Source organism: Coptis chinensis, chromosome 1 (assembly GCF_015680905.1).
Source record: "Coptis chinensis isolate HL-2020 chromosome 1, ASM1568090v1, whole genome shotgun sequence".
Taxonomy (NCBI): Eukaryota; Viridiplantae; Streptophyta; class Magnoliopsida; order Ranunculales; family Ranunculaceae; genus Coptis; species Coptis chinensis.
This window is the reverse complement of record NC_141456.1, coordinates 52,918,220-52,943,426: the sequence shown is the minus strand read 5'-3', so window position 1 is coordinate 52,943,426 and position 25,207 is coordinate 52,918,220. Positions and strand designations below refer to the sequence as shown.

The 25,207-nt window shown below is 35.0% G+C and overlaps 3 long non-coding RNA genes across 9 annotated transcripts; 2 read left to right on the top strand and 1 right to left on the bottom strand.

The window, feature by feature from the left end:
• The first annotated feature begins 2,566 nt into the window (after nt 1-2,566).
• Nucleotides 2,567-6,155, top strand: LOC147524522 (uncharacterized). Of its 5 annotated transcripts, XR_015196990.1 has the most exons (5): nt 2,598-2,832; nt 3,918-3,988; nt 4,934-5,024; nt 5,147-5,254; nt 5,345-6,155. It is a non-coding gene; the product is annotated as an uncharacterized LOC147524522 (long non-coding RNA). The 5 variants fall into 5 exon arrangements; XR_015196988.1 differs by having other exon boundaries at nt 2,567-2,700; nt 2,774-2,832; nt 4,934-6,155; XR_015196986.1 differs by having other exon boundaries at nt 5,147-6,155.
• Nucleotides 6,156-7,217: 1,062 nt separating this feature from the next.
• LOC147524521 (uncharacterized) lies at nt 7,218-10,005 on the top strand. 2 transcript variants are annotated; one of them, XR_015196983.1, is made up of 4 exons: nt 7,218-7,312; nt 7,679-7,760; nt 8,720-8,867; nt 9,914-10,005. It is a non-coding gene; the product is annotated as an uncharacterized LOC147524521 (long non-coding RNA). The 2 variants fall into 2 exon arrangements; XR_015196982.1 differs by lacking the exon at nt 9,914-10,005 and having other exon boundaries at nt 8,720-8,958.
• A 10,873-nt stretch (nt 10,006-20,878) lies between these two features.
• Nucleotides 20,879-25,189, bottom strand: LOC147524520 (uncharacterized). Of its 2 annotated transcripts, XR_015196981.1 has the most exons (4): nt 24,762-25,189; nt 23,973-24,014; nt 23,793-23,881; nt 20,879-21,004 (listed from the first exon to the last, which is right to left on the bottom strand). It is a non-coding gene; the product is annotated as an uncharacterized LOC147524520 (long non-coding RNA). The 2 variants fall into 2 exon arrangements; XR_015196980.1 differs by having other exon boundaries at nt 23,793-24,014.
• Nucleotides 25,190-25,207: the final 18 nt, after the last annotated feature.

Genomic DNA, 25,207 nt, shown 5'->3' with positions numbered 1-25,207 from the left:
ATGTCCTTTTTTTATTTGAGAATTTTACCTGTTTAGTAGATGTTTCAGTTCAGGAATGTCCAAGTTGTAATAATTTTTTGTTGCCATGGTTGAATTGAGATAGCATACTTCTGAAATATTTTAAAAAGTAGTTAATTCCAAGGTGAAGGAACAATATAGTGATATATAGTGTAGAATTATACTCGTAATAATGATGTTATTTACCATCATAGATGTCAATAGTCAACGATGTTACAATGACCACAGGTTGATCTACAGTAGAGTTAACGATATCTTTATCAACAAGTCCACTCTATTTTCCCATAGTGTAATTCTCATTTTTTTTTCCACTTGGTAGTTAATGTTTTGTGAGTATAGATACAGGTAAGATGTTTTCCATATTTATGAAACAAACCAAATTAAAAGATGACCTACCATTCCTCAAGTGAATATTTCTCAGTTGTTTCATTCCTTTGTTAAATGTTATGTCTAAAATTCCTTCAAGCACGCCATATACATCTGATAGACATTATAAATCAGGGTCGATTTTAGAAGTACATACTTATTTTAAGTTAAAATAAGTACGTAAGTAAAACTTCACTTAGACAATGAATTCAAATGTAATATTTTGTGGATATGATATATTCACCATAAAGATCATCTCCACAAAATTTTAGCTCATTTGAAAACCTCTAACCTAGATAAAAATTGATGTCATCTTTAAGAAGAAATCTAACGGTTCAAAAATGTCGAGGTTTTGCAATCATATTTTATCTAGGTTAGAGGGTTCCAAATGAGCTAAAATTTTGTGGAGATGATATTTATGGTGAATATATCATATCCACAAAAAATTACGTTTGAATTCATTGTTTAGGTGAAGTTTTACTTACATTCTTACTTTTAACTTAAAATAAGTATGTACTTCTAAGATCAGCCTTGTATATACACACACACGAGCAGATTCTGTTTACTATACTTTTTATACCATAGTTTATACCACACCCCCTTACAGGATGAATTAAGTACTAATAATTTGAGAATATGATCTACTAACCATAGATAATATCTCCACAAAAATTCATCTCATTTGGAAATCTCTAACCTAGTTAAAAGTCGTTGTAAACTTTGAATTTTTTTTAACGGTTAAGATTTTTTGATTTTGCAATCATCTTTTGACATAGTTAAACATTATCGAATGAGTTAAAATTTTATAGAGGTGCTCTTCATGGTTAGTTGAACACATCCATAAAAAACTAGGTTATAATTCGCCTTGTAAGTGAAGTTGTGGGGCATGGTATAAACTATGGTATAAAAGGTATGGTAAACGGAACTTGTTCGATTTGTGATATTTTTTAAACGGCTTCTAATGTTGTCAAATTCAACAAAAGCAAACTTGTATCGCGGAATTTCTCATTGAGTTTCACTTAACAGTATAACAAATGTGTCCCATTTAAAAAGTATAATAAACTCATGTTCAATAGGACGATAATCTGACACTATTTGTACAATGAAATTTTCAGCATGATACACGCATCCTTCTCGGATAACATTTGAGAATTTTTCTGCTTGCTTTTTTGGAACAATTGCACGCATTTGATTTCCCTGGAACCAAAATATATGAAAATAGCTAATAATTGTTTTGATAAAAATAATTGAAAGGGAATTTGTACCATTCAGATGAAACTGACTAACTTTATCGTCTATCAAAACCATGTCAAATCTGTTAGCTTTTTCTTTCAATTCTTTTTTGATGCTCCATTTTCTAGAGACGCGGAACTTAATTCTACAGTTTTGAATATGGTCATTTATGTCAGACAAAGGAAGATATCCCGGCGTTGTCATTTCGAATGAAACCTATAGAATTTTAAAGTTAGAGAAATATATACCATGGAAGGAATATTTAACACAAGGGAATATATATAGCAAACTTCTTCATTTAAGAAGTAATGTATTGTATTGTCTTTGTATAATTCATTGAATTTTGAGAGGAAAACAAAGATTATAAAATGCAATAGTGATTTTAAAAAAATTACACAAAAAAGTATTCCATCACTCTGGAAAGTATAATTAATGAACTGCTATTTCATAAAAAAAACAATTACAATAAAATAATGAGACGATGAAACAATGCAGGAAGGATAAAATTGTGTCCATTTAAAATTGATATCTGGTAAGTGTTGTAGAAGAGACTGAAGATAGTCATGATCAAACCTTTTTTGCAGGATAGTGAATCGGGTAGCTAATTATTTTGCTAGTTTATACCAAAATGTTGAGTTTACTACTGTTCACTTTGCACATCTTCTAGATTTTATTGCACAGAACATTATAAACGAGCACTACACCATAACAAATATATTTGTGACACGACGCCGTGAACGTTGCGGAACGATTGTTTAGATAAAGCAGGATACCATTTGTTTAGCGTCAGAACGCATTTGTGGATGTTTTAGCGTCACTAATGGATGAAAACCGTTAAGAAAAAATCAAACAATTACTTGAATTTTTCTTCAGTATATGCTGAAAAGCTTTGTGACGGCATCTAGGCGTTTTAAAGCATGCACGTGGCTAGGTCATGCATCGAGTGTTAAATCTCTCTCCTAAATCAGTTCCAAGTTTTATCGACCTCTTCTCCTCCATCAAGCTCGCCTCTTTTCTCCATCACCGTTTTCAACCCGAAAATACCAGCGCAGCGCAGCCGCCAGCCATAGCCTCCACTAGCAAGTAATTCTCTCTCTCTGTGCCGCTCTTCTTTTCTCTATCTAACACGCTACTTGCTTTTCTTCTCTCTCAATAGTGTTCTAAGTTTTGGTGCGGCTCCATTTGCGAGGAGTAACTTGCACAACAATAGATTCGGTGAGTTTTCTCTCCCTCTCTCTCTTTCATTTCAGAATTTAAGAAGCCATAACACCATTTCTACTACTCCTTATAACTTATAACCTTTTTTATTATCTCGCCTTATAACTTAAATTACACAATTAATCATAATAGAAACAAAACTACAATAGTTGAGCTCATATAATATGAAAGATCAGAGATACGGCTTTTGAACAAATGTAGTGGCGAGGTTTACTTGAGTTCAATCCCCTTTTACTGTTTTTGGTAGCATTGTGTTGGCTTGGCAATCAGTGTTTTTGACGAAATTGTTAGAATTTAATCATATGCCCCTCAGTTTTATTCATCAGTCCCTTAATGTTATAATTAATCCAGCCATTAAGCATGTCATTAGCTTGTATGGACTTAGAATCCCTTACTTGAGAACTGAATTAGAGACTCAAGCATCAAAGAAGAAAATAACAAAAAATATTGGTACTCGTTGGGATAGCGAAATCTTCTCGATCGCAGGCACTCGGCTTGGCTCGTTGTTTTATGTTACTATATTCTACAATTGCATCCAATTGGATTGGAGATGAAATTAAATAAAATGGTTCCAGCTTTGTGATATGGATCATTGTTTTGTATTGTATGTATGTTACTGTAAGTGCTTAATTTGGTTAATTTGTGTGTTTGATATGTCTTAGGGGCAACAACATATATTGTCATTCAATTGATAGTGTATACCTTTTTCTCTGATGCACCCAATACGTAGCGGATTTCAAATTATCGATACTTTTCTTTAATACTTAGTATAAATATATTTTTACTTTTAGTTCGATTTTCTTTAAATCTTAGTGTAAATATATTTACTTTGGTTGCTAGTGCAACTTCCTTGGTTGAACCCAAAATTTCGTCAAGGTGTTTGTTTAGTCTCTTGAGGACTGGTTTCCAGGTTGTGTCATTGGTTTTTAGGATATATAGGGTACCTAGCTCTAATGTTATATAGGTATTTTAAGTGGTATGCTTAACTTCAGACTAAGCACTAACTTGGGACCGGTTTCGAAAAATCACAACGAGCTGGTGCTAGTATAAAGTTGTAACATTCTTTTTTTTTTTTCTTGCAGATGCTTGAGAAAGCTCTTGGAGATCTTGAGAATGGTGTAAAGATTTACACAGAAGCTGAGATTCGTGCTAGGTATGGTCATTTCTTCGTTTGGTTCTTTGAACTTTTCATTGTACTATTTATTTACGATATATAACCTTATTATTTAGTTCTCTGACAATGTGATGGAACTGTTCTTTTGCATTTTGCATAATAGTTATATATGTGGGCATGCTGAAATTATTTGGAGAAAGGTTGGGCTTCCTTTTAAAACCTTCACCATAAATCTAAGAACTTATAAGTCTCAATAGAGTTGTAGAAATGAAAAAACAAACCGGAATCAAAACCCTTGGTGGATACCAATTAAGGGGAGCATCATGACTTGTAATTATTTTGATTGCCCTAAGTTAGGCTATTATGGCCTTGAGTCATCTTTGATTGATCAGTAATGCACTATTTAGTCCTACTTTACTGTTTAAGCTTTTGCCTTAGAATTGTACCAAAGCACTATTGTAAGCTCTAGTAGCACGGATTTTTGCCCACGGATGCCCGGTATTTTTTGCCACAATTATGAACCCTTGCTGATTCGCCCACGATTATTGACTGTAGGTAGTAGTTTTTCTTCGGTAGGCCTACTTAAATACCTTTACCCACGGTTTATCTATTTCTTGGGCCGTGGGTGGCAGCCACGAGAGAAACCGTTGGGTACATTTTTTCTGGCTGTAGATTCACACCAATGCTTTTTGACCGTGGGTTAAAGGATCGTAAATTGGTCGAATAGACCACTGTTGCTTGACTTGCTTCCCCATCACTTGTTTAACTTTACAAAACAAAAACAAAGAAACCGTCAATTTTCTACTTCCCCAGCACCGCTCCCCACAATTAGCCACTTGCTCTTTTTTTCTATTTTTTTTTTCACTCTTTCTTCTTCTCACATCTTAACAAGGTAATGAAATCAAAAAAATTATTTATTTCAAGCACCGATTTTTTTGTGTAGGGTTTTATTTGACAAAAAATTTCAATTTTAATTTTTTTTAGGATTTACAAGCTTTGTTTCTCTTCACTACTCAAAGACACGTTTTTTTTCCTTCAACGTCTCAACTTGGAATCGTTGCTGACCGAAACCCAGGTCAATTTAGTTTCTTCAAAGGTTTTCATATTCATTTATTTTACTCTTCTACTTAATGATTGTAGCTTTGCCTTTCTAGTGTTTATTGTGTTAATTACTATGTTTCCATATGTTAATAATAGACAATTGATAAAGTAAGGTTGGGATTTCGGTGTTTGAATAGCTAATTAGATTTGTCACTGCTGGGGTTTCAAGCTAGTGTATAAATCTGCAGATTTGGGTAAGTTTGGGTAAGTGTGTTTCACATACTGAAAATTTATTTGTTTCTATAAGGTCTAATTGTTAATGAATAAGGCCTAAGAAAATTTATTTGTTTGTAGAGATGTAACTATAATAATTGGGCTGAGTTTGGTCTCCTTTAACTGCATAAGGTCTCGAGTTTCAGGTGTGTATGAGATTGGTTCCTTCCACTGCTTTAAGTTTTCCAAGTCTTCATTGTTTGTTAGTAACATAAACTGATAATTAGTACAAGGAGAAACATATAATGCATTATTCAGTTAGCTCTGATATACATTTTATTTTTGTTAATCAACACTTATAAAAACTACTTTTGTAATATTTGAAATAATTAAACGGGGTTGAGAATCGATGCTCGTTGATGTAGAACTCAGAACACCATCTAGATCATTAGTTCACTTCCATAATACCCTTATATAACGAGATATTATACTATAGTTAGAGAGATATTATAACTCGTCTAATGCAGTGAGTCTGATTTTATCGGGTCAAAAGCTGGATCAAGTAGGTAAAGTCTGATTGCTACTTAATCCATATTTTCTTTTGCTTCCATAGATGTTTTCCATGGACTGCCGAGAAATACATTGGAGTTATTAAAGGCATATATAAAGAGAGATATCATGGAGTTTTGTGTGTGTGTGTGTCTTCATTTAATTGTATTTCTCAGAATCTAAGAATTATGTGACCTGGGACATGGGTTTGTGTTAGAATCATTTATTGCTATTTTTACACTCACTTTCCACTTAGAGAAATTGACACTGCTCTGTGTCCTCTAATATGTGATTTCTTCTCTTTATTCTTGGCTAGATCTGATGTGATGTCTTTGTCATTTACAAGGATTAGTATAAACAGTTTGGACGAGACTCGCTTAACTACCTTTAGTTATGACAAAGAAATCACGAGGCGTCTTGTGCAAGACATGAAAGAGGTCGGTCGGGCTTGATCAGTATTTTTGACTTCCGCCAAGGGGGCTTCCACTCACAAATTATTGCCCGATAGAAGGCATGGCGATGCTTGTGCACCCCGTTGGTAATTGAATTTGTAAGAGATGTGACAGTTTCTTTTAAGTTAAGTAGTGTCTGTGTTGGAAGTTTAGGAATTAGGATTCACCCTTGATCATACCGAATGGTATTTTTAATTTTATGTTGCTATATAGATCGTGTGTCTTTTAATCTTTTGGAATATGAACTGTCTTATGTGATTTAACAGGATTCTCTCTCTAGAATAAGTTTATTTTATTTTTTGTTCGTGATATGTTTGTTATTAGTTCACGATAGGCTTATTATAGTTTAGATGGTAATTATAGACTAGTCATTATTAGTGCCTTGCATCACTCTTTATATGTCAAGAAATTGAATCCTATACATCTGTCTACAGTTTTACAAATATAAATATGGAAGAGTAGCTGATATTTTACGAAAACCCCAAGAAATCGAGTGATTTCTATAGTTGATGTAGATGAATGTTAACAAATATAAAATTCCATCAGAAATGTATGCAAACCAATTTAGAAATACGAGCTCTTATAGTGCAATGCAGGGGTAATTTCTGTTTGAGTAATCATCAAGTCCCGTTGCACTATACTTAAAGAGCATTTAAATATTTTATCGGGCACCAGTGAATAATAGTTTATTTATAGTTGACAGTCATGTAGATTCCTTAATCCGCTTTTTAACTTAAAATGGAAGTTACTATAATGTGTAGGAGAAAGCATGATTAGACGCACCTCCATATCTTATTTATTCAGTCATTCAGTGTACCAGTTGCAATGATAAAGACTAAACAAAGTAAACATTGTTACTGCGTTACATCTCTTTTCCAGTCCGAAACTTCATTATTATAGTTTTGTCCGTTGTTAATTGTCGGAGTGTTGCAAAAATTCTATTTTAGTCAATTTTGGTATATCATTGCAATCATAAGCAATTATCTTCACGAGTTGGTCTGCTGATTTTTCCTTTTGCAGTAATCGCCCTTCAAAGAGTAGACTTAAGTTATTGAATAAGACTGATGAAAAGCATCAAGGAAGTGATGCAGATGTTGAAAACTATTCTGTAAGTTCAGATTTTAATAACATGTTTTTTTCCAGATCTTAGGTCAACAAGGTGCATGTAGGCTTTACTTCTATTTTGATTAGCACCATTTGATTAAGATAAATTACTGAATAGATCACTCTTTAGTTTTATACACGCATTTCTACTTTGGTTTACATTTCCTAGTTAATTTGCTTAGTTGTAATTAGTTACTGACTTTCCTTTTTCTAAGCATTTGAATGTGCACATATTACAAGCATTGGGTCATTCAGGCCTAAGAAAATCATTGGGCTGCTTGAGTTTTGAAAGGTTAATAACTATAAGACGTCCTTCCAAATATTTGTAGAGAATCTGTTCATTGAGCCATTTTTCTCATTTGTGCTTCAGCGCAGGTTACGAAAATGCTAGTGGTGAATGGGGGGAACATCGTCAATACTTTACGGCTGAGAATATGGAAATTGGATCTCCTGTAAGTACAAATCCTTCCCTTATATATTCCATTATTCTATGTGTATTAACCATGGGGATAGGGCTCTAAAATTTTGGGCGGGTCGACCAGTTTGCTTCCCCCCAACAAGAACACACTTAATAGAAAAAAGAGATTGGACCTATGATGCACGTATACGGGTACGAGTATAGACACGGATACGGGGTACGATACGGGATTTTTTTAAAAATTAGGATACGGGTACGGCAGTCGGACACTCAAATGAAATGAATATACCATTTTATTAGTTGACAAGAATGGAGGAGAGGGATCAACCAGGTATGTTTCTTAGGGGGTTGTTATTGATGTAAATTATGGGGTTGTTATTGATGTGCCTATGAGGGATCATATATGTTTGCTTTTGAGACTTTGTTTGAAAGCGGTTGCAGTGGAAGCACATTGGTTAAATGAGTCAATGTCGAACAAAGATGTTAAAGAGGGGAATGTGAGGGCTTTAAGTTTTAACTGTCCAGTCCTAGTTGAAGCTATGAATTGGTTAGCATCTCAACTTTCTGTATTGTATGGAGAAGCAAACGGGAGGTTCTTTCCTATTAACATGCGAAAGCATTGTGTATTGAATGTTGCATCTAGTGTATTGTTGTTTTCTTCAGAGAAGGAAAAGATAGGGTTTTGTAATACCGAAGTACACGGCTATTTTCTTTATGGCCTTAGTAGCCTTCTTTTATTTAGTTAAGAAGAGTTTAGTTAAGTACCTCATCCATTGAGGCCCAATAGGGCCTTGCCCTTTGTCCAGTGATGTCATATAAATGGAAAGGAAAGGAAACTGGAAGTTCTTTGACATTGACTCGTGAAACTAGAGAGGGGGTTGGGGGATGGCCATTTCTCCATACCATTGGTCTAACTGATTTGGCCGGCAAAAAGATCTAATTACGAGTTCATTGTAAATATTTAAGTCAACTAACAAGTTCTCCTCTATACAGGTGGTTCTCAATTGGCTAGTGTCGCAAAATAACGTGGTGCCCATCTGAATTGGCAACTTCGACAATGTTGCATGTTATAGAACAAGTTGAGCCTTGTAATGTAATTGAATATCAAGACCAGCTAATGGACATTTTTAAAATCAGCAAGGTCTGTGTTATGTACTACATCTGTTTCTTGGTCTACTTTATAAATGTGTTAGAAGACAAACTTACCAACTGCATTATACTAAACTTTAATAATTGCACAATTTAATATCTCTATTATCATATTATCATATTTGTTGCCTCCTATTGTTTTGGTTCATGGAATTTTTGGATTCGGTAAAAGGTGTCTTGTAATCTTTATATTTTGTTTGGGATTTTCACTGTTTTTCGTTTTATTATTGATTGGTAAAGGGTGCAGGTGAAATGACCCAGAAATTAAAATATTAATTTTGTTTTAAAAAAAATAAATTGCTCTGCCACGGTTCATATCCGTCACAAAAGTACTTTTTCCCACGGTCTTTTACCGTAGAAACTATCTTCTTCCACGGACTATAACCGTCGGTACAACTAATTGTTCCCCACAGATTACAACCGTGGGAAATACTGACCTTTTCCGACGGCTTTTCCTACGGTTTTAGGCTGTGGCAATACCGACGGCAATTACCGTTGCAAAGACCGTCGCTATTGGTGGGCTTTCCCGACGGTCATCATTGTTAGCAGACCATTTCCGACGCACAAAAAGCCTACGGTCTTCCGACGGTCCAAAACCGTGGGAAAAAGGGCTTTTCGGTTTTGGACCGTGGGCAAAAACCTATTTTCTTATAGTGATTGCTAATACTTGTGTAGAATGTGTCGAGCCATCTGAGAAGAGTGACTTCTTTCTCTGTAGCTCTAATTAGGAAATCAAAGATGACTTACCATTTCATTAACAAGGTTGTTATAGAATTAAGATACACCTTGTTGTTGTCTGGTAATGTGAGTGTGTTGTTAGCTTGTGTGTGTGTATCGTAACATTTTCAGTACTATTTCTAGACTAATTTGTTTTTCTTATGACTATTTTTAGACTAAGTCATTTCAGTATTAAGTTTTCAGCATATCTCATGTCTTGTCTTTGGTTAGCAATTGTCATATTCAATATACTCTGGTGAGATTTATACTTTCTCATCTTTTATTAGTTGATTAATGAAGTTTTCTTCTTACTTTGTGAAGGACAAGTTTAGAGTTGACAAGTTCTTTTCACTTGGTGGGAGCTTTGAAGGTGCTTTATTTTTCTTAGACCTTGGATACTTGCGAAGAAGATATACCTTATAGTTGTATATTATTGCACTTTAAAATTGATAAGTATGAAATTATTTGATAATAATTTTGAGAGATATAGAGTAAATCGTGAGTGTTCATCTTTGTGTACTTTGTAGACTATTTTTGAAATGTGAAATAGATTATTTGGCAATTTTGAGTTATAATGAAATTTTGAGTGTTGAAAGTATACTTGTGTATTTTGTAGATTAATTGCATTGTTTTTTAAATAAGTTGTCTCTTTGACAGTTCTACAAGGTACAAAACTGCAAAATAATTGCTCATATAGCAAAATAATTTTTTTTTTAAAAAAAAAAAAAAACTAAAACACATTTCGTGACGCCATAACGCCGTCCCAAAAAAATTGACGCCAGAATGCCGTCACAAATGTGAAACTGTCGTTACAAATTTGTGACGCCAAAACACCGTCACAACAAAAACTGACGCCAAAATGCCGTCACAAATGTGAAAATGTCGTCACAAATTTGTGATGCCAAAAGGCCATCACAAAAATTACTGACGCCAAGATGCCTTCACAAAATTTAGTGACGCAAATTGAGACGCCAAATTTGTTATTATTTGTAACGCCAAATAGGCGTCACAAAAAAGCTGTTATGGTGTTGTGGAAGATGCGAGTGGGACTATCTATATAAGGAAAAATTGAATTAATATAGGTGGGGGTCTGCCTAACCCTAGCTTATTTGGGGAAAAAAAAGATGCCACATGAGAAATTGGGAAGTCAGAGAAGAAGTTAGGCTGTGACAATGTAACAATTTCTGTATTTATAATGACAATTTCGTAGATCGGACGATTATTGTTTGAAGAAAGCATATGAGCGATAGTTGGAGCAGTTAGTATTTGAATTTTGAAGAAACAGATTTTGAGTTCGCAAGTGGTAGTTAGGACGGTTTGTATGTTTTACCAAAAAAAAAGGATGGTTGAGCCTCCTTTTTTTAGTTATAAAAAAAAAAAATGGTAGAAGGATACCCATTTTGTTAGGTTTTACTTTGTTCCAGATTTGTTTTGTCTGTCTGTGGTACCTTGGGTGCATTAGGAATGGGTCAGGATGTTCATCTATGTGAAGTGTGGGGGACATAGAGTACTCTCTCAAAGTCGATCTGATTCTGAAATGCTAATTGACTACCACATAACACCAAAAAGCAACAAAAAACAATCAAAGTTCAATGTATGGGCAGTCTCACAACATGAATGAGTGCTAATATATATATATATATATATATATATATATATATATATATATATATATATATATATATATATATATATATATATTAAGTAGGCTCTCAGACGGACGCCTGTAAACGGACTCAAACCAAAAAAAGGTAAGTCACGTAGTTTTGTACTTTTGTTGTATAAAGTGGGAGTGGGGCCCTTCCAATATAAACCAACGCACTTTTATATCTCCTCTCCACTTACTGAACATTTTTTTTTTCTCTCTCTTATTAAGATGAAAATCAGACCAATCGAAATTGATAACCTCGTGAATAGCAGGAGATTTTGGTTTATGCAAATTCTCCCTCTCTGATCTGGTTGCTTGAATCAAGTGGGGCTTAGTTCTTGGTGTTATTAAGAAACCTTTGCCTCAATATACATGAAATTAATTCACTTCAATATTATAATGTATTAGAAATCTTGAATTCCAGAAGAACAAGCTCACATAATTTGAAAACCATTTTAGGTGTTCGCAAGGTCTCTTAAAAAAAATAAATAAATAAAAACGGAATTCCTTCATTTAAAAAGACAAATAAAATGCCCGAGATTTTAATTCCAGCAGTTTTGCAGGTTCTTCATCAATATTTTACTTCAATATCCACTATCATGACGAGATAGAGAGAGATACGTGAGAAGAAAAAGTTTAGTAGGAGAGAGAGGAATACCAGGAGAGAGAATGAATTATTACATGAGGAGAAAGAGTTTAGTAAAAGAGAGAGGAATAATACTAGGAGAGAGAATTGATTATTATGTGAGAGAGTAATATGAGGGACCCACTTAAAGACTTTACGAGATAAAGTTAACGTGAGAATCCACTTCTTTAGCTAAGCTCGTTTACGGGGGAGTCTATCAGAGAGCCTACCTATATATATATTGATTCATGAATGAAGCGTCACCTACTTGGATCCTATTAGTGTAAATTCCACAGAATCAGTGAACTTAAATTGTATTTTGACTAAGAACCGAGAGGAGACGAGATGTTGAAAGGGATGTCTCTTCATACAAAAACGTTTGATATTTATAGAAAAGTGGTGATTGTTTGAAAACCTTTTCGAAACAGCAATGCAACTTTTCGAACAATCACACTTCTCGAAATGATGCACCTTTTTGGCATAATGCAACGTTTCGAACTGTTGCATCTTTCGAAAGGTTGCACATTTTCGTCATAATGCAACGTTTCGAACCGTCGCCCCATTTCGAAAATATTTTTTCCTCTCATCTTTACTGTCTCAAGAGAAAATGAACAGCCTTATGGACCTTGTTAAGAAATTGGTTGTCCAAAAAGAATATACACTACACACCACCTAGCCATGCCCATTCCCAGTCCAGTAGGCCGGTATATATATATATATATATTGATTCATGAATGAAGCGTCACCTACTTGGATTCTATTAGTGTCAATTCCACATAATCAATGAACTTAAATTGTATTTTGACTAAGAACCGAGAGGAGACGAGTTGAAAGGGATGTCTCTTCATGCACATGCAAAAACGTTTGATATTTATAGAAGAGTGGTGAATGTTCGAAAACCTTTTCGAAACAGCAATGCAACTTTTCGAACAATCACACTTCTCGAAATGATGCATCTTTTTGGCATAATGCAACATTTCGAACTGTTGCATCTTTCGAAAGGTTGCACATTTTCGTCATAATGCAACGTTTCGAACTGTTGCCCCATTTCGAAAATAGTTTTTTCTTTCATCTTTACTATTTCAAGAGAAAATGAACATCCTTATGGGCCTTGTTAAGAAATTGGTTGTCTAAAAAAAAATATACACTACACACCACCTAGCCATTCCCATTCCCAGTCCAGGCCGGTAGTGCGCCCACGTGCGTGTGTGTCTTATTGAGCTTGACTATGTTTCGTCCCAACGGGAAATTAGTGGTACCACTTGGGGCCCAACCCAAGTAGCTACAATTAGGCCTTATAAACTCAACAACTCTCTGGTGTTTTCCCCATGTGGGATTATGTGTTTTTCACACTCATTTCTCAATCATTTCATCTCAAGTGGGGTAACTTGGGAGACAAATTACTCATTCATTTCTCAATGAATTTGTGCAAATCCAAGTTCCATGTGTTCACAACACTTTAAACATTCAATTGCATACCCATCTTTCGAACAAAATATTCATTCTATCCAGCAAATCACAATTAGCTAGACCATACTTATAGGCTTTCTACATAAACAATTGAGTTCTAAAAGGCAGAATAGCCTTCTATTACTCTTGATAGTCTAGCATGGCAAGCCAATCTTCTTGGCAAAAGAAATTATATGTTGACAACACTTCAGTTTGCTATCTTTATTTGTCCCAACGATTGATTTTGTCCACCTCAACCTCCTAAGTTCTTATCAACACTTATTGGATTTTGTGAGTAATTAAAGGCGGAAGGTGGTAGTCAATCGTGCTCACGTATATCCCACCCATTCCCATCCTCCGTCATCAACTCCCTCACAAACCGGTTTGTGTTCTAACTCAAAATTATAAAATCCTAGTTAGTATTGTCCGACTCATGAAGGGACACCACATAGTATTCATGGATCATCAAGAATAGATATATACCCCTTCACGCTGCTAATACTCAATACAAGAACTAACTTTCTTCAAGAGTGCATAGGCCATATCAAGGGCGGCTCTGAAGTTTGATGGGCCCTAGGCGAGTTTCTTTAATGGGGCCTATATATATATTTTTTTTCCTCTGAGGTTTTTTATACAAATGGTCGTTGGGTCCAATATTTGAGTGGTCTGTTGCAATTACTGGACTGGACTGGAGTAAATCTAATTGTAGTCTAGTGCGTATTAGGTTAGATGGGGGGCCTAGGTGGCCTGTCCCTAGAGCCAGGCCTGGGCCATATGCACCCTCCTCAATATCTATACAGTTCTTGCTAGCTGTAGTAGTCTTTATATATATATAATAGCAGTCCCTTTTCGTGGCCTATAAGGGTGTCCACATAGGCAAATTTTAAGTACCCTATTTACTCACGAGAAATCAGGATGGATTAGAAAAAACTTGTGAACACCTTAAAAAGTCTGCAAAACCCACCGAATCTTTGTTTCGTTTTAAAACACCGAAAGAATGTCTCCGTTATCAAAATAAAGTACGAGTCAATGTCTTTTTAGCCATGGTTGTGCGCTTTTCCTTCTCAAGGCTTTCAAGCCACTTATAAAGTTCGACTGTTAGAGTAATCAAACCTAAACCTAAAAACCCCGCGATTTAAACCAAAAACCCCACGAAAAGTTAAACACTTAGACCCAAAAGAAAAAACAATTAGTCGCATAAAAAAAACCTTTCTTCCCCGTCCATCACTTCTATAAAAAAAAAAAGTTGAATGATCGGTTCTTCCTAGCATATATATAAAGAATCGAATTTAATCCTATGAGGTAAACTTGAATCCATCATCTAATTCAGAATCCGAGGGCGATGTGGTGTTGTCTACAGGAGCAATGCCTATCCAAGTTCTAAAGGGAAGTTAGAGCTGAATAGTACTGGATCCCAAAAATCCTTCGGTAAGATATAACTATCTTCTAGAGGAAAATGACTTGGAAGAATTCGCTGAGATGGTTCACGAGATGAAAAAGATTGCTCGGTCTATGGACTCTGTTCTAGGAACAAAGTACTGCGACAGGATGGATGAAATCATTTCAGGACAAAAACAAGAACATAATGTTGAGACAAAGAAGGGGGTGTCAACTGAAGAGGAATTGAGAGAATTTTGCAAGATGAATAAAATATCTTATTTACATGGTCATGGAGGATGCAGTGTTGGGTCTGTTATTGATAAGGACTATAAGGTGTTTGGAGTTGAAGGATTAAGAGTTGTGGATGCCTCTGCATTGAGTGATCTTTTGAGTACAAGTCCCATGGGTACTTTGCTAATGCTTGGAAGGTACCAGGGCATTAAGAGGCTTAGAGAGAGGGACATTGGGGAATGATCAATGTATGTAAGTTCTTAATGTGTAGCATTTTCTCTTACGATCGAAGTTCCGGCCAAACCCAGCAAGAAGGTCACTTAATAATTAACTGGCCAACTTAGGCTACATTTGTCTCATAGTACATTGTGTGTGTGTGTGTGTGTGTGTGTGTGAGAGAGAGAGAGAGAGAGAGAGAGAGAGAGAGAGAGAGAGTTGTGCTCATAAACTCAGTTAATATAAAAGTTTCATATTATTGGCTTCTCATATGCTCATAATTGGAACTTAGATTCCCCTCTCTGAATTTAAGAAATCAAATGTGAGGGATCCATGGCATGGCCTAATACCAACCTACAGGCAAATTATAAGAATAAGCACTTTTTTCAATAAATGGTCAGCTACAATTAAGTCATCGAGGTAAATTGAATAATTGTCACACAAAAGAAGAGAAAAACTAAATTCGCAATTAAACTATATGTGAAGAAGAAGTTATTGTGTTTGCCAATTGTTGCGAAACTTATGGGTTTTTTTTATTTTTTATTTATTTATTCTATGAATTGGTACTCTTCAACTTGGTTTGAGTACATTGTTTCTCCTTCATTTAGCAGGTTAGAATTTTGCATTACTAAAGAGTTACTACGTTTTGGTAAAATGCTTCAGTCCTCAAAGTTTGATGGGCCAGTGCATGTAGTAAACCTTTTCCTTCAACTCCGACCATTTTTCTATTTTATATTTTTCATTAAAGATTGATTCGTCATGTTTTCTTAATGATCACATCATTTTCACAAAGCTTGGTCTTTATTCTTTCAAGGGACATGCATTCGACGTGTTAAATCATGAGTTACGTAAAAAAAAAACATTGAGTTATATCTCTATTTTGATCTTGATGTGGAATCATGCTACTTGCATATTGAGGAATGAAAACCCGGATCAAATCGTAGAAGTATAATTCTGATGATTTCCAATTAAGTAGGAATCTCTATTTAAAAATAAAATGAATAAATGGGATTTCATGCTGATTGTCCTTTATGTAATTGACTTTGCATTGCCCTATATTATAATCTCAGACTTGATGATGTTGAAGGCATATACTCACTTCGATGGGAAGATCAGGAAATGATAAGGAAGTATATAGAGGGTGGTGTCTCTTCCTCAAATATTACCATTGTTGCTGCTAATGTAGGTGGTATCGAGGTTTCACATGCTCCTGGTGCTACTTGCAGGAGATGCAATCAGAAAATTATGAAGGGAGAGGTAAGTCATATTTTCCCCGACAATAAAAAAATCATAATTAATGCTGAACTTAGAAAGTCACATATGAAAAAGGACCTACTTCTGCAGAAACTTAGGTTACCTTAAAATTGAAAAGGATTCACTTTAGTATAGGTTATGTGTCCCTGCATGTCATTTGTTACATGCTCTTGACATTCACTAGGTAACTGCTATTGTGCACACTAACATGCCTTATGTGTATGAAGGCAGTGCAGTTGGGCATTGGGTTCGTGTAGCGCAACCACTTCATTTGCAGCAAGGATACAACAAATTGGCTCTATTGTCAGACACAGTGTGTTTGTAGGTAATAGTCACAAATATAGATATCTAGGGTCACGTGATCTGATGCCAACATAGGTCTATATAAAAATGCAAAAAGCTAGATTGGCAGATGAAACAAATACTCTCACAATAGGCATCAAGTTTTGTTGCAACACATGAGGGAAATGTGAGCTTTGTTGCGTCATTGTGCTCTATTTCTACGGATACAGCCTGTTATGTTAGTTATAGAATTTTTTTTGTGGAGTAGTCACTCATAGAATTTTGTTGATTCAATTATGCATACAACATGCGATGCTAGACACGGCATCATGAGTAAATTTGGTGTCTTGCGAAGGAGTCTTTGTTTTCGTGACTGTTATTGTTACTTTATCAGAGATAAGTGTTCGTACATTATTTCTGCATGAAAACTGGTCTATGATGTGGCATTACCGCCAAGAATTTCCGTGTTTCTCCTTCACTCTGACTTTGAGATTAGTTCATCGATGTTTCCCTTACTTTTAACTTGAGTCATTTTGTATCCGAAGTTCAAATAATGAAGAAAAGTTAGTAGCAAATATATATATTTGAGTTAAATTGTATATATATTTATATTTACATATATCCTTTTGAGAATTATGGTGCCTTTCTAGAGAAGGATGGAGTAGGATTTAGAGGAAAAGTTAAAAATTTGGCTTTAAAACTGGGGAAATTAACCTCTCAAGCTCATTGTGGACTTATTAGGGCCCCCCCTCTCTTACGTTAGTGTTGTTTTGTTAATTATTATTTAATTTGGGTGTTCCTAGAAAAGTACCGAGAAGAATTGAGGTCGGAAATTACTTGCAAGCCTGTACATGCACAACTGTTGTAAGCATCCTTACATATTTCCCCATTGCCTTTTCACTTTTAAATCGTTGAGGATATTGAAAATTGAGTCTGTCATGGTTTTCGAAAAGGGGACACAAAGATTTGGTGTAAATGTTCCTACTTCGGTTTGTTTTGCAAGCCTCAAGTATCTGCATCTTAAGAACATTAGTTTCTCTGGTGACCAGTCGGTTCTAGAAGTTTTAAAAAAATTTAAGTTCTCATGAATCTATTCTAAACTTTCTGAGCATTGGCAGAAGGCTTTCTCTTAAAAATGGACAACTCTTTGTGTGGAACCAGCTGAAATAAGGGCCAAAGATACTGCCTCCGCAGATGAAGTCCTGTACCTCTGCAGAGGCAAAATTGTTGGCTACAAAATAGCAGTAGACTTTGGAAGTATACAATCTCTGAAGGAGATGCGAAGGAGTTCATAGATGCTTGCAGAGATAGAACTGATAGTGCACCCTGGATGTGGAGACAATTCATCCCTGGACCATGATGGAGGTACCACAAGGGTATGCCAGGTATACCTTCATGTATAAGTTCTTGATACAACTCATGTCAAGGCCAGAGCTATTGATCTACAACTTCAGAAGAAAGTAGTTCTTGGTAGAATCAGACCATTTGGTAACTCTTACATTCTCATGCAACTTGAAGAGCAATTGTCGACATGCCCATGTAAGTAAAACACCTAGCAAGGAAGGAAATTGAATAGTAGTTATCTGTAATTTATTGCACTCTGACCTTGATTTTAACATGCTCTTTAGAGCTTTGTATGATCTAATGAACACCATTCTATCCATGTTGATATTAGTACTTGCACATGTGCTTAGCTGATTTATTCTATTATTTTCTTCCAGACATGGTACACAATGGGATCTTAGGAAATTCTTTACTAGATTTAGCATATAAAAAACCTCTGTACCATAAATTTATATTGTTGTTGTTAAAAGACAAGTATGATAGAGTATAAATGACAATGGATCAAAGAACATGGCTAACGGTATAGGCAAAATTGCTGATACTAATAATACCAAGTTTGAACCTTTGCTAACTTTCAGCTCTTACACTTATAATACCTTAATGGATATGTATGCGGGAAGGTGGCCAACTCCAAGATGCATCGATACATTTTTTTTAATGCTACGAGAATGAATTGTCCCCACCATCGTAACTTTCAATACAATAATTCACATATGTGGGAACAATGGGAAGTTCAAAGAGGTTGATTCATTGATAAAAAAGATAGAAGAACTTCGATGTCTTCCTGACACGAGAACATACAACATTCTAATTTCTCTACATGCAAAGCATCACAATATAACTTCAACTGGGAGCTACTTTTCAAAGATGAAAGAAAATGGCCTCCAACCAAACTATGTGAGTTACCGTACCCTTTTATATGCTTTTTCTATTAGGCATATGGTTGGTGAAGCTGAAGACCTTATCTCAAGATTGACGAGTACATGCATTCTACTTTAACTAGAATGTACAGTACATTGAAGCTGGGATGCTCCAGAAGTCGTTGTCTTGGTTTGAAAGATATCATTGTAAAGGAAAGATGAGTTCAGAGTGCTATTCTGCCAGCATTGATGCATTTGGGGAACATGCCCACATTTTGGAAGCTGAGAAAGCTTTTATCTGTTGCCAGGAAAGGAAAAACGTACTCTCTGGAAATCAAGAGAAAAAAAAGGAGGAATAAACTACGAAGTAAGAGTACCACCAAATTTAATATTGGACTGGTCTCATTATTTTCAAAATAAACCTTAACAGATCTTCTTTCATAATCAAAATAAAGCTTAACAATTCTTTAATAATCTTTTACTATAGAGATCAGTGTCCGCCGATAATGGTAGAATAACTCGACTCCTCTAGATTTGGATCTACCATTGCAAGGCCGATTTTGTTTTGATCCTTCCAGTTGTGCAACTTACACACCCTGAGCCCCAACTTCTTGCTTTAACTTCTTTTGGGTCAACAAGTACTGGTGCTTCTTCATCTTATAATGAGCAAGGATCGGACTGTTGTTTCAACAAACCATCTAAGCTTGAAAATAGTTTGCAATTTCTGACCTTCTAGCTCATGCCGTTCTTAGACCTCATCATGTGTATGTGCAAACATTCATATGTATTTGAAGTAGACAAGAGGAACCCCTGACATACGAAGAATATAACTGAAAAGAAATTAAAAAAAAAAAAAAATGTTCAAGTAGTTGTGGCTGACCTACCTGTGAATGTTTATTGAAATTTTAGTAGAATGATTAGCACCCTCTATTCCTTAGCAAAGTAGAATGGTTCCACCGAACTGTAATAATAAATTATACCTCTAATAGACTTTTTATCTATATGAAACACAAACATCAAACATTAATCGTGTGGCCGCAATGGGCATCTTGACATTGTGTATTCCATCTTGCCAAGTTATCCTACCAAATGCACCACATAGATTACCTTTTGATACTTTTCACTTCCACCCATGGCAACTCCAATGTCTAATGCTTTGCCAAGGCAGTGTGTCATTGATTCCATCACGACCATGGCTACAATTTTTTCGATCCTTCTGAAGTTGACTAATGAACTTCTTCTTTCCATCTGGCTTGATTCCATTTCTTTTCTAACCGTTCAAATATTTAATGCAAATAACAGCAGCAATGTAAATACCTGGCATCAACTGGTAATCTAGCTAATTCCCCAAACTGCCAATGATTCTTTCAAACGCCCAAAAAGTCTCTACAAGCTTCATACGCTCTCAATGAGAATCCTGCCAAAGATAATGAAACTTCATAACATCAAAGAAAAAAATTATTCATAAACCAATAGATAGGAAAGTCGGGGAAATGACAATAACAACTTCAAAAGAGACAATGGACAACCAAAAACCGCAATCACACCCTCTACAAGACAAAACCTAAATAGAGGAAAAAACAGGTATACACAATTAGGAATTGAAAACACAGCCACGACCACCCACTCCCAGAAGCAGTATCGACTCCCAAAAGAATAGATGGGCAAGCAAAGTGTGAAAAACAGAATAGCTTAAAGGCCCAGAATAGCTTAAGCATGCAAAGATCATTATCAGTTAGATATGCCCCAAGGCAGCACATTCGGGCAAACAAAAGCAATCTTTTTAAGACAAAAACAAGATAATAGAGTTCCCATTATATTAGACTTCTAAGACAAAAACACTTAGTGTGTATATATGTCCATATATACTAGAGTTTCCATTGTATTAGACTTCTAAGACAAAAACACTTCGTGTGTGGTTATATATACATCACTGTCTCATGCCGATTTTATAAAACATAATTCTTTCCTCACCTGTCTTACCTTGTTTTGACAATTTCCCTAATTTAATTTTTCAATGCCTTAATTTGTTAGATGACGACCAAAAAATGTTGGAGTCCTACAACGATGCAGATTCAAATCTTTTGGGGCGGACCTTCGATCATTTCAATCAACCTACTAAACTGCAAATCCAAGATATCACAAATCAGTTGAAAGAACATAGTGAGGTTACAGAAACAAATGTGAATAAGTGGTTTTATAACAAACGGGAGAGATCCAGAAAGAATGGACCAGTGGAAGGTCTTCCATTATAATTTTGTCAACAGATGTTAAAACATTCTTTATTGTTAATTGTTACTTGAGTTATAGTTGTTTACTTAATATGTTTTATTCTTATACAGTGGATGACTATATTGAAGTTGAAGTTCCTTATGAGAAATGTTGGTCCGCAACAGCGATGCAGCTTCAGATACTTGAAAGTGCATTTAATAAAAAAAAATCATATTATACTAAAGAAGAAATCAAACTCTTGACAACTGAACTGTCAATACATGGTCAAATTTTAGAAGATAATATAAAGAATTGGTTCAGGAATCGTCGAGTCAAATACAAAAAAGATAAACACAGTTCCCAGTCGTTTCCTAATCAACCTGGTAAGACATTCTTCGTTGCACCTAAGTTTCATGGCAATCAAATAAGTATAAGTTTTTTCTTTAAAAAAATATTTGATTAATTATTAATGGACAAGTAACCAAAAAATCCTTTCTTCTTCCATTATAATTATAATGTTGTTTAATTTTGTCAACAGATGCTACATCCACTAAACATCAACTTGATGGTTTTTTTCCTTCACCGCATTTTCCTAATGAACTTGGTAAGACATTCTTCATTGTTCATTGTTACTTGGCTTTGAGTTGTACTTAACATGTTTTATTCTTATACAGTGGATGGACGGCAATCAAATAATCAAAAAATAGCCGATATAAAAGGAGACGTATATTGAGTAATAGAGAAATCCAACCAGTTGAAACTCATGGTTATGTTAATTGTGATGGTGAAACAAGAGATGACATCCATTATTCCCAAAAAAATCACTTATATCAACCAGACGGTGTTGGAGAAAGTGACGATGACTACGATTCTCAAATCAGTGGGAATGATTCAGAAGTAGAAGATGAAAACGATACAAATGACCATATGGAAGTTGAAGTTTCCCATGAGAAACCAAGTGAAGTTTTGCATGAAAGTAAGTATTATATTAGTTATACTATTAGTTATAGTTTTTAATATTATTTTATTTTTTATATTATTAGTTATAGTTTTTAATATTCATTTTAATTCAGGGCGTTGTTTCCAACCATTGGATTTTGGAGAACCAACATCAATGTGTCCTCATTGTGATGCCATTGTTTGGTATGAAGAAAGGAATGACCAAACGAAAAATCCTAAAAATCCAAAGTTCTTTATATGTTGCAGTGGAGGGAAAGTTCAGCTACCTTTTTTGAAAGATACACCTGATTTTTTAAATGAGCTTATGGACTGCAATTCTGGCTCCAGATCCAAAAAGTTTATGAAAAATATCAGAGTATATAACAGCATGTTTGCTTTCACATCAATGGGAGGTGATGTTCAAGAATCAATAAACAATGGTCATGGTCCTTACGTCTACAAGATTAAAGGGCAAAACCACCACAAAATTGGCACCTTGCTTCCACCTGAAGGTTTACCTCCTAAGTTTTCCCAACTTTACATATATGATACTGATAATGAAGTTGTGAACAGAATGAACTCTCTTAGTAAGAAAATTTTGACAAACGGGGGGTCTGAAGAAGAGTTGGATCCAGATATTGTGAAGGGACTAATAGATATGTTAAACAATACAAACAAACTTACTAAGACTTATAGAATGGCAAGGGATAGGTTTAAAGAGTCTAAAGTAGGTGATTTCAGTATAAAGCTTATTAGTACAAGACAAAAGGATGGGAGACTTTATAACATGCCGACATCATCTGAAGTTGCTGCACTTATTGTTGAGGAAGAGTGAATTTGGTAATTACCGTGATATTGTGGTGGACAAAAAGGATATGGCCTGAAAAGAATAAATGAATTGCACCCAAGTTTCATGGCCATGCAATATCCTCTTTTGTTTCCTCATGCTGAAGACGGTTACAGGATTGATATCCCTTATCGGAATAATGTCAACGTTGGGAAAAGGACAAACATAAGCATGAGGGAGTTCTACGCTTTCAGATTGCAAATGAGACTAAAAGAAGGAAAAACAATTGTTCTTGGTGGACGCTTGAAACAACAACTTATTGTTGATTCTTACTGTGCTGTAGAACATATTAGAGTTGATTGGGTTAGAAATAACCAGCAGACTATTCGTGCTGAGCTTTATCAAGGATTAGTTGATGTAGTACTTTCTGGAGATTCAAAACCAGGTTTTGTTGGAAGGCGAATAGTTCTACCATCTTCTTTCACCGGAGGTCCACGTTATATGCTGCAAAACTACCAAGACGCTATTACGATTTGTCGATGGGCTGGATCTCCTTATCTATTCATAACTTTTACTTGCAATCCTAAATGGCTTGAAGTTCAAAAATGTATTGACAAGATTGCTCCTAGAAATACACACGTCGATTTCCCCGAAATTGTCGTTAGAGTTTTTGAGATCAAGTTGCATGAACTTATGACGGATTTGCAAAAACGTAAAAGGTTCGGAAAAGCTTGGGCGGGTAAGTAATTTACTAATTTAGTTGTTTTTATAACTTATTCTTTCGTAATTTTTAACTTTTTAGTTAATTTGTAGACTTTATGACTATCATATTGCAAAGAAAAAAAATATCTCCCCCTTCAAATATATAATTAATCTATAAATAAATGCTGAATATTGAAAAAAAAAATATGCCTAAATGATCCAAACAAGAAAGCAGTCTATGATAACATGTTGTAATATAGACAGGCACATACCTAGCTTTGAGCTCTTGAAATCTACATGAATGATACAAGTTTTGTCGGCTCCGTAGCATCTGGGTTAGTTGTTGGATTTAGGGGGAAAGCTACAAACACCAAAAAACATAAGTGCTTACAAGAGTTAGAACAAGTGAACAACCACATGAATTGAATGAATGAAGAAACATAAGTACTTACAAGATTAATCGTAAATGGATCTGAATGTCAGACTTGGAGAAACTACAAAATGGGTCAACATCTCTCAACATGAATCAAATCTTTTCAAGTTGACAGACAAACCATTGCATGATAAATAAATAAAGGATTACTAAAGAATTCTAACATCTTTAGTGCTTTGAGATGCACAAAAAAAAGGGTTTAGTTGCTTTCCAATTGGACACGGATAAACATGCAAATAGGTGCAGAAATCCTCCAAGACTCTTTCTATATACTCAAGCCTAGACTTCACTCATCACTCAAAACCGGTAAAAAAAAAAAAAAAGAAAAATGAAGCTTACCAAACAATTTACACAAGTATGAATTATTCGAGCTAAATTAATTTTCAAATTCCAAGACAATTCTTAGTGCCGATGTAATGGACTTATGATACAATTAGATAACAAATATCACCACGATAAATAATACAAGCACTAATGAATCCGGATTTTCAATGTGAACCATTCTCAGATTCCAAGATTTCCCTTTAAAGCAACACTCATATTTGCCAAACAATAAAATGCAACTAAGAGAACTAATAATTCTACAAGAAAATTAAATAGATAAAAGAAATTTGCTTCATGTAACCAAATTGCTCATAACAAGAAAGTATAATGAATTGACAAATGAAGCATACTTTGTTGACAATTTAAGATCAATTCACATCCTACAATCCACAATGTCATTCACTTTCTGAAACTCAAGTCTGATGTCCCTCAAACATTAAAACACAAAAAAGTTGGAACGAGAATTACACTGATCGAAGCTTACCTTGGTACAACTTCAAAAGTTCAGGAGCTCTGCCCTCATACTTGGCCACATATTTCTAGATGAACTTGGCATCAGTCAAAAATAATGGACTAACAATGTCCATGTCTTTCTCAAGTAAGCACTTTGATATAAGAAATTCAATAACATTCAACCTCGGAACAATCCTCTTCTCCATGCTAAGACCGAGTATGTCAAAGAGATAGGTATTGCTTTTAGAAAGGAGCTTACCTATGTCAGTGTTAGAAAAACCAACCTCTTTGAGAAACTAAAGTTTGGGTTCAAGGGTTTTGTTAGGACCAGACAAGAGAAGCAACGGTAATTTACTGATCATGGTTGATCTTTGAGTATTGGTGAATCCGTGTTGTTGAAAAAACTTCAAAACTGAGTCAGGATTAGTTGCGTTCTCAAAGTGAACTCTTTTAGAAGCTTTAAGATTTGCGCCGACA